Here is a 15,238-nt window from a genome sequence, read left to right on the forward strand (position 1 = left end):
CTGGCTTGATGTTGGACTTAACTGCCGTTAAACAACGATGCTGAGACTAATTACCGATTAGAGGTTGTGCACGAAGTCTGCATCATTTCAAATGAACCTTCATTTTCAATTTTAACGCCAGTTGGATGCGCTATACAGGTAAGTAACAGCCTCGAAGGGCATACAGTCATTAAATGTCAGTGCAATTTATGCTGTCGTGTTTGAAGAGCTTGCTTCTGGCTACACATACTATATTTTCTTTTCACTTTTCTAGTGAAAGGAAGGGTGTCTAAGCAGAGATGTTACAAGATTGCTTGATGTTGGCTTATCTACTACTGTAACATTCTTATTCCTGAAATATACTTAGTTTATAAATGTGTGCATTGTCGTCTGAAATTTTCCGTGTTTGTTTTTCATGTAAAATCACAGGCGACCCAATAAGTTCTGACTTTTCACGCTGTTTTCTCTATCATTTTCTCTTCTTTCTTCATGCTCTGAATGATCGGAATAAATAAAATAAATGGTTTATATAACCTAACCTAGCCTCTGTGACTCTTTATTTATTTTACACTCCATTACAAGGACGTATATCTCTCATACACACATGCTGTAATTAATTAGTCAACACAACTAATTATGCTAATCCGTGGACTTATCAGAGGTTGGTCAACATCGTAAAGATAGTGATGTTAATGAAAAAGGGGAAGGTATGAAGATCTTGGGAAACATGTCCCGAGGACGTCCGTAAACCTAGTGGACGCTTATATATTCATGATATGCGCAAACAAACACTGCTCATTATTCAAAAATAAACGGGAAGTTAGATTGAAAGGAACGCTGGAAACGCGCATGCTTTTCGTTGCCAAGCGCCAAATTCTAACATAACTAATTATGGTCCTGCTCCATGTAACAAATGCCACCCAGAAAGTATCGACCGACTAAGCAGAAAAAGATCACCGGAGTGGCCGTTTCATGAGTTTTTCAACAAAATTATATAGATGTATGTTTCACGTCGTCGTTTTCTGGGAGTGTATATACCAAGTATAATTTACAAACCGCGTCGTGATTCAAGGCACAATGGTGACACATTAGCAACAGCACGCACTGGAGAATTTTTGCCAGCACTGTGAATTTTTTAAACCAGTCACCTTCATTTCTCTGCACTCGCTATTAAGTCCATGTCTACCGGTAACATCGTTATTTTCTGTCTCAAAGTACGTACCAGCAACAGGCCTTTGACGTCAAAGTCGGTTGTTTTCTGGTATACGGTAGCAACCAAGCTCATGACTAGAATGACTCTACGGCGTCAAAGAGTTAATCTCGCCGGTTACTTTTTTCGCGTAATAAAAGAGAGTCGTCGCTAAATGGAGCTAGTTTCTAGCTCCATGGTCGCTACTAGTCTAAGGAATTCATCGATTTTCAATCGCGCCTTATGCTGTTAGTGCACAAAATTCCCGAAAGAAGCGGCGCACGGGCTATAAAACTTTGTTTGTACTGTTAGGCTAGCTTTGGGTCCATAGCTGTGGTGTTTTCGGACGGGATTTCTGCCTTTTACGGCTGGTTTTGACTTTAACGTCACCACCACAGCCATGGGAACATCCATGTTCTGCCCGACAGCACACTTGTCGCAACTTTGTTTGTCGATATTTCGAAATTTTCCACCCAAATTAAATATTGCCAACACTCATCGACAACATGGTTATTAGGGGCCTACCACTACCAGAAATCCGCTCAAAAATCACCAAACTATCGCCGTTTTTCCAGCTATTTCCGACATGACTACTCGCAGACCGTTCTTTTTCTGGCGTACAAGCGATTGACGAGGCTCAGTGCAGCCCGTCACTAATAAAGTCACGTCAGCGGTGACCTCGCAACATCAAAACACAAACTGACTTCACTGATGATGTCGGCCACTACGTTAAGAAGCCTGTGAGAATTTTTACCAGCACTGTGAATTTTTTAAACCAGTCACCGTCATTTCTATTCACTCGCTATTATCTCCATGTCTGCTGGTAACATATCGTTATGGAGAAGTTTAGTTACACGTAATTACGTTCCATCATCAGCTGATCAGTGATAACCATACGTCGCGTACGTGTAGAACATACGTTCGGAACGGCAAACAACACCTCTACACATACAAAATGTGGTCACAATTACGTGTAGTATTTTTAGATATTCTTGATTATTTCCGCGAATTTAGACAAGAAACCTTGTAAACTATCATGGAAAACATCTTTGACATCATAATATTTCGTAGAGTTTGCACCAGCGTAAGAAGTACTTGCTATATGATTTCCTTACATGGACGAAATGTTGTTGTCTCATTCCACTTGTTATCTGACGCCGCCCCAAAGAGTTCTCCAAACCATATAAAAAACTGTATCAAAGAAAATCGGCTGATTTAATTCGAGGATACGAGCTAGAATATTCCTCATATAAAAATTAATGTTTCTTAAAACCATGTTAAAACTTAAACGAATTTCCAATGTTTGTGAGAAAAAATACACTGACAGCAAAATTATTATTACGGGCAGACCACCGTCCCTCCACCCACGGACGGTGGGCAGACAAAACCTTAGCAACACCACCCGATTGAGAGAACCACGTACACGAACTTTGACCCTATTCAAAATCAGACTTGTCCCTGGGAAATATGTTTACAACCACATATAAACAACGTAAAGGTCAAAGGTTTCAACTTCCGACTTCCTGCTTTACGGACGTCCTCATGCCATGAACTGCAGGCAAGGCACTGGCAGGGTTTGCACTGTTCGCGACCATTTAAACGTTTGAAATTAGAGTAGCTGACTCTCCTCGGCCACCGAAATACATTGGCTGCAGTAGATTGTGGATAAGTGGTCATGACTGGCCGCAATTTGGTAATTTCTGGACACATTTCAGGAGAGCTTCTTACCTTCCCGTTTTAGTAACCATTCCTATCTTTCGCGATGTTGACCAACCCGTAAATCCCTGATAAGTCCACGGATTAGCATAATTAGTTGTGTTGACTAATTAATTACAGCATGTGTGTATGAGAGATATATATCCTTGTAATGGAGTGTAAAATAAATAAAGAGTCACAGAGGCTAGGTTAGGTTATATAAACCATTTATTTTATTTATTCCGATCATTCAGAGCATGAAGAAAGAAGAGAAAATGATAGAGAAAACAGTGTGAAAAACTCAGAACTTATTGGGTCGCCTGTGGTCAAATTGAAAAGTTGAACAGACTGATTGTGATAGCAAGTAAGGACTACAGCAAGAACATTAATTTCTCTACGAACAGTACATACTTCCGAGTATACACAATTCAAATGTGTTACAGTGAATTTCGAAATAGCTTGGACCTACAACGTGCTTGGATGCTACAAAAAAAAACATTTCTGGCGATAGAAAATGATGCCACCCGCATTATTACACACGTTCTCCTTCGATAAATTTTGCGAAAATTTTATCCTGTACGACGTTTAATCATAGACCTTAAAACGGAAAGGACAGGCAACTGCCGGAAAAGACAAAGAAACTTGCGTGTTTACCCGTACGATCTGGGTTATAATCCTCTGCGCAGTTATGTAAACGCAAAACACGTCACGTGATGACACAGTGACGTCTTGGCAGCACTGGAGCTACACAGAAGACGCTATACCTGTGCTGTCGAGTCAAGTCGCGTTCTGTTCCGGGGTCTAGTTCACGTTGTTTTCAAGCATTGTATTACCCTTGATTTTTACAGACAATTTTGCTACCATTTTCGACAGATGAGTCACTATTAGGTATATTTATTGTTGTTGTTTTTTGTAATTCCCGTCAATTCATGATCGAGTCGGCAAAGTTAATTTTGCAATCTAATCATTGTACACCCCTGATAACTCTTCCGTTTATTTCTGATTCAATGTAATGCTGTAAACTTTCTTTTACTTCATTATGTACTTCTTGCACTTCGGCACTGTAGTATTTTTAAAAACTCGTGCGTCTTCAGCCCGATCGGCCATTGTTGTTTACGAAGCGACTTCATGTTTCAACTGAAAATTTCATACCCTGTCATATTTCTCTGCTGTAATGATAATGCATGTCAATGATAGTAAACGTTTCAACGTTAGGTATTTCGTCAACTGACTAGTATTTTGCGGGGCAAATCATGTTTACATTGTAAAACTTGTACCAAATTCACCAAATTTGTACCAAATTCACGTGCTGGCATCTCCAGCTCGATCGGCCACCATGATTGCTGTTGATGGTCGATCTTTTTGTGCGTTTCAACTAAGTAATTTTTTTACCCTCTTAATAATGCATGACAGTGCTAATGTACGTTTCTACGTGTCTTATTTCGTGGATTGAACTAGTATTTTTTGGAGGAAGTCATGCGTACATTTGTAAAACTAGGACTATTCACGCGTCTCCGACTCAGTCGGCCATTGTTGTTTACAACACGACATTTTGTGCGTTTCCTCTGAGTAATTTTTCGTACCGTCTCATGTTTCTCTGTTGTAATAATAATGCATGACAGTGCTAACGTACGTTTCTACGTGTCTTATTTCGTGGTTTGAACTAGTATTTTTTTAGGAGGAAGTCATACGTACATTTGTAAAACTAGGACTAAATTCACGCGTCACCGACTCAATCGGCCATTGTTGTTTACAACACGACATTTTGTGCGTTCCTCTGAGTAATTTTTCGTACCGTCTCATGTTTCTCTGTTGTAATAATAATGCATGACAGTGCTAACGTACGTTTCTACGTGTCTTATTTCGTGGTTTGAACTAGTATTTTTTAGGAGGAAGTCATACGTACATTTGTAAAACTAGGACTAAATTCACGCGTCACCGACTCAATCGGCCATTGTTGTTTACAACACGACATTTTGTGCGTTTCCTCTGAGTAATTTTTCTTGCCGTCTCATGTTTCTCTGTTGTATAATAATGCATGACAGTGCTAATGTACGTTTCTACGTGTCTTATTTCGTGGTTTGAACTAGTATTTTTGGGAGGAAGTCATACGTACATTTGTAAAACTAGGACTAAATTCACGCGTCTCCGACTCAATCGGCTATTGTTGTTTACAACACGACACTTTGAAAAGAGACGCGAAAGCTTGAGCATGCGCTGATCGCAATGTTGTAGTGATTAACATAATCTCGCGTCTGACAAGCCTCTCAAATCACGGGAATTTCCGTGAGCTTGCGATACGAGAGATAAACAGTTACGTTTGTTTATGTTAATGAGTGTTCAAGTTTTTCACGGATTATAACCAGGATTACATGAAAGAAAATAGCTAGTTGCCTGTCCTTCCGTTTTTAAGGTCTATGGTTTACTGTGCGACAGTCAACATCGTCAGTGTCGCTGCGCTCCCGGTGAAAAACTCATCTTTACATAGACCGCTTAAACACTCTTATATTGTCTCTATCACATTTTCGGTCCGGCAATAAAACTGCACAGAATGCTAACGATAGGTATATGCTCGGTTCAGTGTGTACTGGTTGATACAACGATCGGTATTTTCTACACTGAACATGTTCTTTAAGGTGAAGGGCGACGAATTCGGACGCGCACACGCTTTAGAACGTTTCTGCGCAGATTTAACTCCAGCCTGCCGCAAATGGGTTATTTTGTAGTGCATGTATTTAAAATCACCTGTCATTGTTGAAATTGCGCTTTTACCTAATGTTTTGACCCAGTCTCTTAGAAATACATGTGACCTATAACCTTGTCATATTTTGACCCCCTAGGAAGCTGGTTTTTATTCAATATGAGCGAAAAATTAACATTTCTCTCCCATTTATATGGCGCAAATTACCCATTCACCTGGAGATACTGTAAAAAGTAGCGTGGTAACACCCTTTTATTAAAAGTGTAAACTAAATGGTATTATGTCAGGAGTTTATTCGCCAAGTTTGGTCAAAATGACACCATTCAAAGCGACAGGCAGAAGTTCGAAAATTATGTAGTGATATAATTTCGATATCGTCATTTTGTAATCGATACTTATGTTAAAATTTCTTCACAAACATCATGAAAACTATACATTCGATAGATATGGATCTTAAGTCTTGGTATTTATTAAAATTAACTCATTTGCTAAGCGTTTTACAATTGCTTTCTTTAGTTTAAGTGAATTATATCATTTTTATTCATTTCTAACGGCGCCATTTTAACGTCCGTTTCCATGGAAACGAGCGTGGTGACCCCCATTTTTTATTTCATTTTTGCACTTGCACAACTTCCAAGAATATTTGTGCAAAGTTTCAAGAAAATGACACCACAACTTAATTTTGACGTAATTCGTAGTACTTCACCTTAAGGTCATTAGAACAGTGGACATCTTATTGGGTTAAATTGTTGTAAAATCTATCAAAGGAGAACGTTTACAATGGATGCAGTTAGCGGGCACCATTTTACAAGTGGTAAAGCCGCAAACTGATGACGTCACAATCGCCATACACAAAACACAGACGCCCCGTAATCGCGGCACTGACTAACTAATAAGGTTTTAATAATATAAATTTGCACTTTCTTCATATCACTGTCACAATTTCCGACTGCATATGTTTTGAACTGGTGAAATACCGTTGGGGCCAGGAATTAGGGTTAGCTGACCAAATTGTCGGAACGGAACGAGCAAGAGCGAGCGGAGCTAACCCCAATTCCTGGCCCCCACTGTGCTTCACGTGACAAAAAATTAAGCAAATGAAGACCAACACAGATTTTTTAGGGTTAGGGTTAGTTAGTTCATGTGATCGCGGCAATAATTCCGTCTCATTCCGGGTAGAATATGTCCCCCTCACGTTTTATTCTTCAAATTTGTTGTCATGTCCAAACTGACCCCGACGGCAATTGCCATATTGACCCCGTTTCAATACAGCAGTTGCCAAAGACGGCACGCTGTTACATAACAGAATTCAGAGTTTATTCAAATGTAGATAATAATCAATATGACCACCAAACAAGCTTTTTATGTTTTCATTTGCATTACTTCTTCTACAGACCTAACGTCACACCTGTACTATTTAGTTCAAACTCTGTTATTGACTTGTTTAATTTTTGTTCAGGAATTTTTTTTCCTTTATCGTTTTGATCATGCCTTCTAATAGATTTTTGGTCCCGCTAAATTATGGAAATTTATGAATCCACACGCATGTAAAAACATGTATAATATTCAAGTTCCGAAAGTCCAAATACAGCTTGGGTCGACACAGTGAGAGACATTTTTAATTTCTGTCGACGGGCGTAATGCCAATGCTTTATCGATTTGTTCCTCCAGGTTTCTGTATTATACTGATGAATGGCCGGGGGGGGGGGTTATTCTTCATTTTTTGGATCCTCAAACCATAATATGAAAACAATTTGCAAACAATAACAAATCTGTACAACAAACACGACAATGCAAAGAAAAAATAAAGACAGGCAATAAAGTAATCAATGCAGATGCATAAATTCAATAAAAGAAGGGGAAATGAGTAAAAGACTTTCAAATCATTACAACTGAACATTATAAATTAATCAGTTCCTGCTTAACATTATCATCCTAACGTCTACATAACATTTCATCCCTTCCTCACAACTTGTTTTCGTGGAGTACAGGTTATAGGTAATGCTTCACATGCTGGAGGTGCTTGGTTCGAGCCCCTGTAGCGGTATTGGTTGTTGTGTAAAAATGTGAAACTTAAAAAAAAACACCTCCCTCTCTCTCTCTCTCTCTGTCATCAATCAACCGTTGCTTCCACATAGGTATCAGGGTGGCTGAAGAAGACAAGAATAGAGTAATAGGATACTACAAAAAGAGGGAAAGGAGTGAAGATAGTAAAAAAATGGGACCCTTCTCTTCAATCATTTCCCCCTTAGTTTCCAAACCCCCATTCCTAACTCCTACCCCAAAAATAATTTAGGCCCCTTTTTATGACGTAACCTTTGATCTCATATCCATAAGTACGCACATATTTGAATATCTTTGGCACATGCATTATTATTATTGTTGATAACAATTAAAGAGGAAGCCAAATTCTCTTTGTCGGGTACAAGATGTATGCCTTTGATAAATACACTGACACTTATGGAACGAATCTTTAGGTGCCATGTTAAATGTTTTCTTAACACGCAATTATTTTATCTACAAGCCAGTATTGTACCGTATATGTACTCAAAGGCAATGTCCAGGCAATTGTAACATTAGGGCTAAATGGATTTTTTTCTGTTAATTGCAAATTCGATAAACCTGTTCTTCAGGCTCAGTCGCTCTAACACGATCAGCTCCTTTCGCCTACGGTGAAATTATTTTGCAGTAGTTGGCCTGATCATTTAATGACATAACTCTCCTAAGTAAACATTTTATCTATTATCATTAAACATGTTATCTATTATCAAATGTCAAGTAAACATCCCGAATGTACAATTATATCGATCTCGCACACCATATGCTTAACCGACAATCATCCCTCTAATTGAAAGATCGTCTGATCCAACTGGCAGTGTCTGTCGTGTGTTCTGCTCGAATTGTGGTAAATATTTGACCTGTCAAAGGTATACAAGACAGTCAAATTCGCATGCATGCTGGAGGTAAAAATCGTCATTTGTTCCTTGTGTAGTATTGCGAACAGCGTTCGCTAAATTCCATCACGTTACGCACGGTTGCATTCTTCGTGTTATTGAGAAGTGCTCTTTATATTACTTTCCTAAATTGCAAAATTGTTATAGTGACCTCTTTCTTGGATTATGATTATTTTATTTGTGTAAAGCGTTAAAGATAGGAGCTTCCTAGGCTAGGATGCTTGATTACCTAACTTGGTCTCGATTTTATGTATGGCATTTTAAATTATGTCGTTGGAGATTTGTCGGTAACAAAGATTTATTGTTCAAGGGACCAGAAACAAAGGATAGTGATGCAGAGTTTGTTTTATGAGCTGAATCAGGTCAAATTTTACGAGACATTCATAATGTAGCAGATCGCGTGCAGACGTTTGGGAAAGCTTTTGTTGATGCTGTCGATGTATTATCGCATTTGAAAATTCGTTGACCTAATCACAAATTATCAACTGGAATAAATCGATAGTTGAAGAGAAACATTTCACGTGCAATGAACTGTTGTATATTCCTCTACTCTCTTTCCGTAGGCTCACCAGTCGACGTTCAATTCAACCTGTACGTAACAAATTTCAATTCGTTTACGGATATGGATATTGTGAGTTTTGGATCCAAACCGAATTTTATCACCATGACTGTTTTCGGATAACAAACAACGAAAAACAACCATACCAAGTGACAGTTTTACACAGCAAGATGGGAATACACCCATCGATTTTTGTTAAACCAACCGTTTCTAAAAATTTCGGTCGAGCAGAAACTTGTTCTGTTTTTTTCCCGCGCATCGCTTCTATGTTTTTGATGTATGACCTACTGAATAACTCAGTTGATATATCAAACTTAATAATTCAAACTACGAACATATCAATATGATAATATTTGTTTAGTTATATTATTATATCAATGTTTAATGTTGCCGGCATTATCTAACTTGTTCCTTCATTCAACACACTTGATATAACACCTTAGAAACAACAATATTCGTTTGGTTCAGTGACTCGGTGATAGGTCAACGATAGATAGCAGCTTAAGTTTGAATAATGAAAGTGCGCAAATGTGTCTGTCGAAGTAAACATTTACTCAGCCCTTATGTTCATTATTCATGAAGTGTCACAATGTGGATGATGGAGAATATTGTATATTTGGTATTTACATGTAGTTGACTCAAATATTTGCTGCACCTGAGACCAATATTGCTGAGGTGAGCATTAAGTTTAACTAGATTGCATTTGTGTCATATTACATTATTATTGCCTGAATATTGTATTGAGATCCGAGATAGGTGGGCCATTTGCCCTACGTTAGGGTAGCAAGTCGTTCGCCACATTCGTGAATGCAAAACATATCCCCTTGTTCAGGCGATGGTATTTAATTACAAGACCGGAGACAGCAAACACTATCGGAAAGTTAGAGAAATATTCTGACTTGATTCAGTTGAAAAGAGAAAATAAAAAAGGGGACAGCAAGTTTAGACACGTGCTTGTAAAATAATTTCATCATGAATGACACGAAAACTTAAGTATAACTAGCAGAAGAACAACTCGAAAAATGTTTGCGGCCTTTTTCCGAAAAAAAGGTCAGCCGATGAGGTGGGCGATGTTGGACGAGCTCATCTGATGATGAATATTTATAAATCATTGAAAGAGATTGCCGAAAATACTTGCATCAAATGACGAGATTAATCAGAACATTTTACCTCTGAGAATGTGCATAATTTCTAGACCGCTATATTTGTTTCACATGCCGATGTAACTATTGGCGACAGGCAGTGCATTGAATGCCCGTTCATTTGGATGAAGGAATAGTCGATTCGAACTTCCTTATTGACCAAATGCTCGACATTGTAGTCAAAGTATCCCTTAAAAATAACGATTAATGCGAAACGAAGGATTCCAAAATAGTGACCGCGGGCATTTTAGTCCTAAGTAAACTAAAACTAATGATGTTATATACCATCATCATTTTCATGTCGCAAACCCTCAGTGGATGTATTGTAAACATGTTTACCACATCACATTTCGATGACGACAGACATACGGTAAAAGTAACGGATCGTCACTGAAATTTGCTACTTACACTTAAACAAGTCTCTCTTGGGACCTCTGCTAACATGGCATCTGCCTTGATCAACACGATGTCATTCCCTCGGGAGCAGGCTACCTTCACGAAAAAGGACAGCAAAATGGTCAATGTATGCTCAGCGTTGCTTGAGGCAAGGGTGCCCGACACATGGCACCAACGGTATTACTTTGGCAAAAATTAGCCCTCATAATCTGATTAATCAAGTCTAATTCTGCAAGTGAGCCACGACTTTCACAGTCATCGCTATGTTTCCTGTCACACGCTCAGATTTATATGGTTGATACTTGAAAATAGATTCAAGTAACACCATCTGCAAAGAAACTGCAAATACTAAACGAACGCAGATGCCAACACCAACAAGGCTCTAGTAACATAAGATCGTATTTAATCCTTAACACTTTGACATTTTTCGACATTTTTAGTATTCTTATATCTTGCAACAATGTCACCAAATAATCTAGCAGCGAATTTGGCCTTTCTGAAGGGCTTTGACGCATTGTCTAGTTGTTCACATGATAACAATTTGAACACAGTACAGTCATACATGCTGTCACAGTGGCGAGTAGATGACAACTTGGTATTTTGACCCGCTAATACGCGGAAAACAAACAACTCAGAATATTTTACAAACAGAAAAAATGAACAAAATGTAGCAAACGTTGCACGTAATACAGAGTTGAGCAATTAAATTAACTGTTACAGGGAAAAAACCCCACCGATATGCATAAATGTTACACTTGCCTGCGGGTAGAAGTACATAAAGTTTGCTTTGCAGAAGTACAGTTTAAAGTTAATTATATTGACCTACTTTAAAGATAGGGCATTTGGAATGTTTGTCATCTCCTACGACATTCCTTTTGCTTTTATGAGCGAATGATGAGCAATTGAAATGCACCATAGTAGAATTAATTTTCATGTTGAGTGCAACATATTTCGTCTATACTATATTTCACTGATTTACGTATTTCCAAACTTTGATAACACGTTTAAGACAAATTTGTACTTGACGAATCGCACAAACTAATCTGTGAAATAACAATATTACTATCATATTTATTTTGCTGTAATACAAATGTTTATTAAAGGTTTATTGCTAACCAATACCAGCAATTTTTTCTGGCGGTTTTTACAACCCGGGTTGTGTTTTTATTTGCTTTTAATTCAGCAGAACGTAACAAGAGATTTATTACCTTTCGAGAGAAAACACTTTACTCAGAGTTATTGTTTAATACCACATTTTCTAGCATTTCCTATGACACCGCGGGCACAAAAATATCAATACCGACAGTACGTTTACTCTGATCTCCTAAAATTGGATATTTATGTCAGATAATAGTAATAACGTTAAGTTATGTAGATGGATTGATACTTGTATGATTGTCGCGGCCTGCACTCACACCTGAGACGAATCAGGACGGAAAACCTAAAATACACGGCTTTAAAATTGGTATTTACTCTTAAAAGTGTTGCAGTATCGCCATGAACTTCGTTAAATTTTATCTGCTTCTGCTTTCCAGGGGACCAGGATTTGTTTCCTTTTGATATCAGCAGGAATAAAAATTCATATTTAATCAAAACATCTAATAATACAATGTCGTTTATGAGGAGCTATCAGTACTACACTTTACATACAACTATCTACGCGACTACGTTTACCAACGACAATGAATATGCTGGACTATATGACTTACCAACAGCGTCTAGGCGAAATCCACGGTCAATTTATTTTCATGACGTCCGTCAATGACACAGATTGCCCAAATAGTATGCTACGGCCAACATATTCAAAACCGTTGACCTTGCCAGATCAAAATATTGGCGAGCTAAATTGCGAAGTTTGCAAAAATCCCTTAAAGGAGTATTTATTATGGATTTGCCATTGTTTGCGTTAACCTTTATACATCTGCTAAAAAGATTTCACGAGGAAATGTCGTTACCCTTACTGATTGGTTGAGCTATAAAGGTTGAAAATGCCTGATTAAACTAAAAATATATATCGAACTAGAACAGTAAAAAAACACTTGCATTTAAATCAACATCCCTGCAAATAATTGCATGGTTTATGCACAAGTTCAATGAACGAAGCAGGTTGGTGGTATACAAATAGAAGAAAGATGCATGATTAATCAGTTCCTGGAAGAACACGGGTAGTTAGATCCATGCTCTTTTATGACCTTTTGCTCTGGTTTCTACCAGTAAGAATTTGACGCCACGAAACTAAAACTGCGCAGCCTGTGAAGTCTTTATTGCCGATTACAAACAGCAGTGACCCGTACTAGAAAGGTGACAGGCCCCGGATCATGTTTATTTTATCGTGACAAACGCGTGTATCCTTCGTTTCGAACCTGACCTCTTAAAGGAACAATGAAAGATATTTGACGAAAATTCATGTACACAACAAGGTTGAATACATCATGACATCTGGCGATAATAGAAATGGTAATTTGGAAATAAATATTATTGCTTTTCGTCAACATTTATATCGTTACACAGTTGAATTAGTAAAAATAAAAAATACCAGTATCATTTTATGAATGTGTACTCCACAAGTTTCCCTGTCCTTACCCGTTATAAACACAGCTCTTTGCCGAGGTCAAATATTTCTTTAACTAAAATACCCTGAGGCTCAAAGCATATGAGCTTAACTCTGTAACTTGATGAGCTAAGAGGTAAACACTTTATTTAAATTGTAAGAAATGAGTTGGATTATGTCGCGGTCAATTATCTCTTGTGATCCGTGTTACCCATAGTAGTCTGATAAAAGCAATTGTCCAAATTTAAAAACTCTGCCATCGACATGACGTGTCTAAAGACTGCGGTTGTGTATGAGCACTGACATTAGAAGCGCTTCTGCTATCTGTAGTTTGAAAGATATTTAGGGCATGCCTCTTTATAGGCTGGTCTCGGAACTTCCCACACCGGAATTCTTGTACTGTTACGAATACGCCCTCTACGGACGCACTGCATAAACTGAACAAACGTTTTGTATGCAATTGTATATTCTCTTTTTTATCGACGATTATCGCTAAATCTCTTACCCAGAAGAATAGGGAAGTTGGCAAGACAATTCAATTTTAGAAAATTGAATTACTACCCGAATTGTGAAATAGGTTATCCAAAATGAATCTACATGTTCATATTTCGAAACAAATGAACCTCTTATTATGGAATGTGCACAGCGAACTTTGAACGCTTGGTGTTTTCATTTTAAACAACTTAGCATTTGTGGTCAAAATATTATGCAGATTAAATAAATGAAACTCTCTTAGTTTTGTACTAATGATCGATTTCATGTGGCAATTGATAATACTGAGTTATTCTTCATATTACAGTGGATTTCAATACATACACAGATACATACATACATAGATACATAGATACATAGATACATACATACATACATACATACATACATACATACATACATACATACATACATACATACATACATACATACATACATAGTACATACATACAATAATCAATTTCAAGTGGCAATTGATAATACTTGGCTATTCTTCATATTACAGTGGATTTCAATACATAGATACATACAAACATATACACACATACATACATACATACATACATACATACATACATACATACATACATACATACATACATACATACATACATACATACATACATACATACATACATACATACAGACAGAGAGAGAATGTGTGATATTGTGTCAAGTAAGAAGGTAGTTTTCCTACGTCATTTACAGGCTTTGAGTGTTATTTGTATATACATTTCTTTACCACCAGCGAGTTAATGAGCCGAAAATAGACATCGAAAGAAAGCGACCTATCAGTGTTTTCCTAAACAACCGCCTACAGATCCCCGTTTGCAAACTCACTTGAACTTTAGTCATTGCCGTTGGATCATGAACTTAGGAGAGAGTCAAATCAAATCGCAGCTACGAAAGCAAAGAAGGAATATAACCTACCTGTGATCGCCTATAACTGTGCACGTAAGACACCAGTACAGTTTTACCAAATCGGCACTTTTCTTTGCGAACAAAATCCATTTGATCTGTCACCGTGTCACTTGGTCGACTTGGATATTGAGAGTTCCATTAGCAACTTGAAAATTTGTGTGTCAATAATACATGACCATCCTGCGACAGCGTAACTATCATCGAGTGACCTATGTGTTTTTAAGTCGTGATTACCTAATATCTGCGACTGTACTTGGTACATTGTTGTTGTATCTTACATTAAAAGATGAGTATCTGCGCCGTTTTATATTATTTCACGGTGAACGTTCAATGTATAATACACATTGTAGGGTATGGCCTTCGATGGCAGTAAATGTACAATATCAAATTACACTTTGTCATTTATGTGCGTGCTCTGTAGCAAAAGCTACGTAGTAAACCGTTACCCTTGCGTATTCAAGCTGGCAAACACTGCAACAAAGGTTATGTTTTCAGACAATCATTATACAGCCAAAATGCAGAGGACTTCTTAAGGCTGGTTCTGTTCAAAGCAATATAAACTGGCAAACCTCACTTAACGCGAGGAACGACCGAAAGTTCGAGCGAGTTGTTTTCCTTCTTACACCGCATTAGGTGTTGCGTTCAAGCAACTGAGGTTC

Source organism: Ptychodera flava, chromosome 17 (assembly GCF_041260155.1).
Source record: "Ptychodera flava strain L36383 chromosome 17, AS_Pfla_20210202, whole genome shotgun sequence".
Classification (NCBI taxonomy): domain Eukaryota; kingdom Metazoa; phylum Hemichordata; class Enteropneusta; family Ptychoderidae; genus Ptychodera; species Ptychodera flava.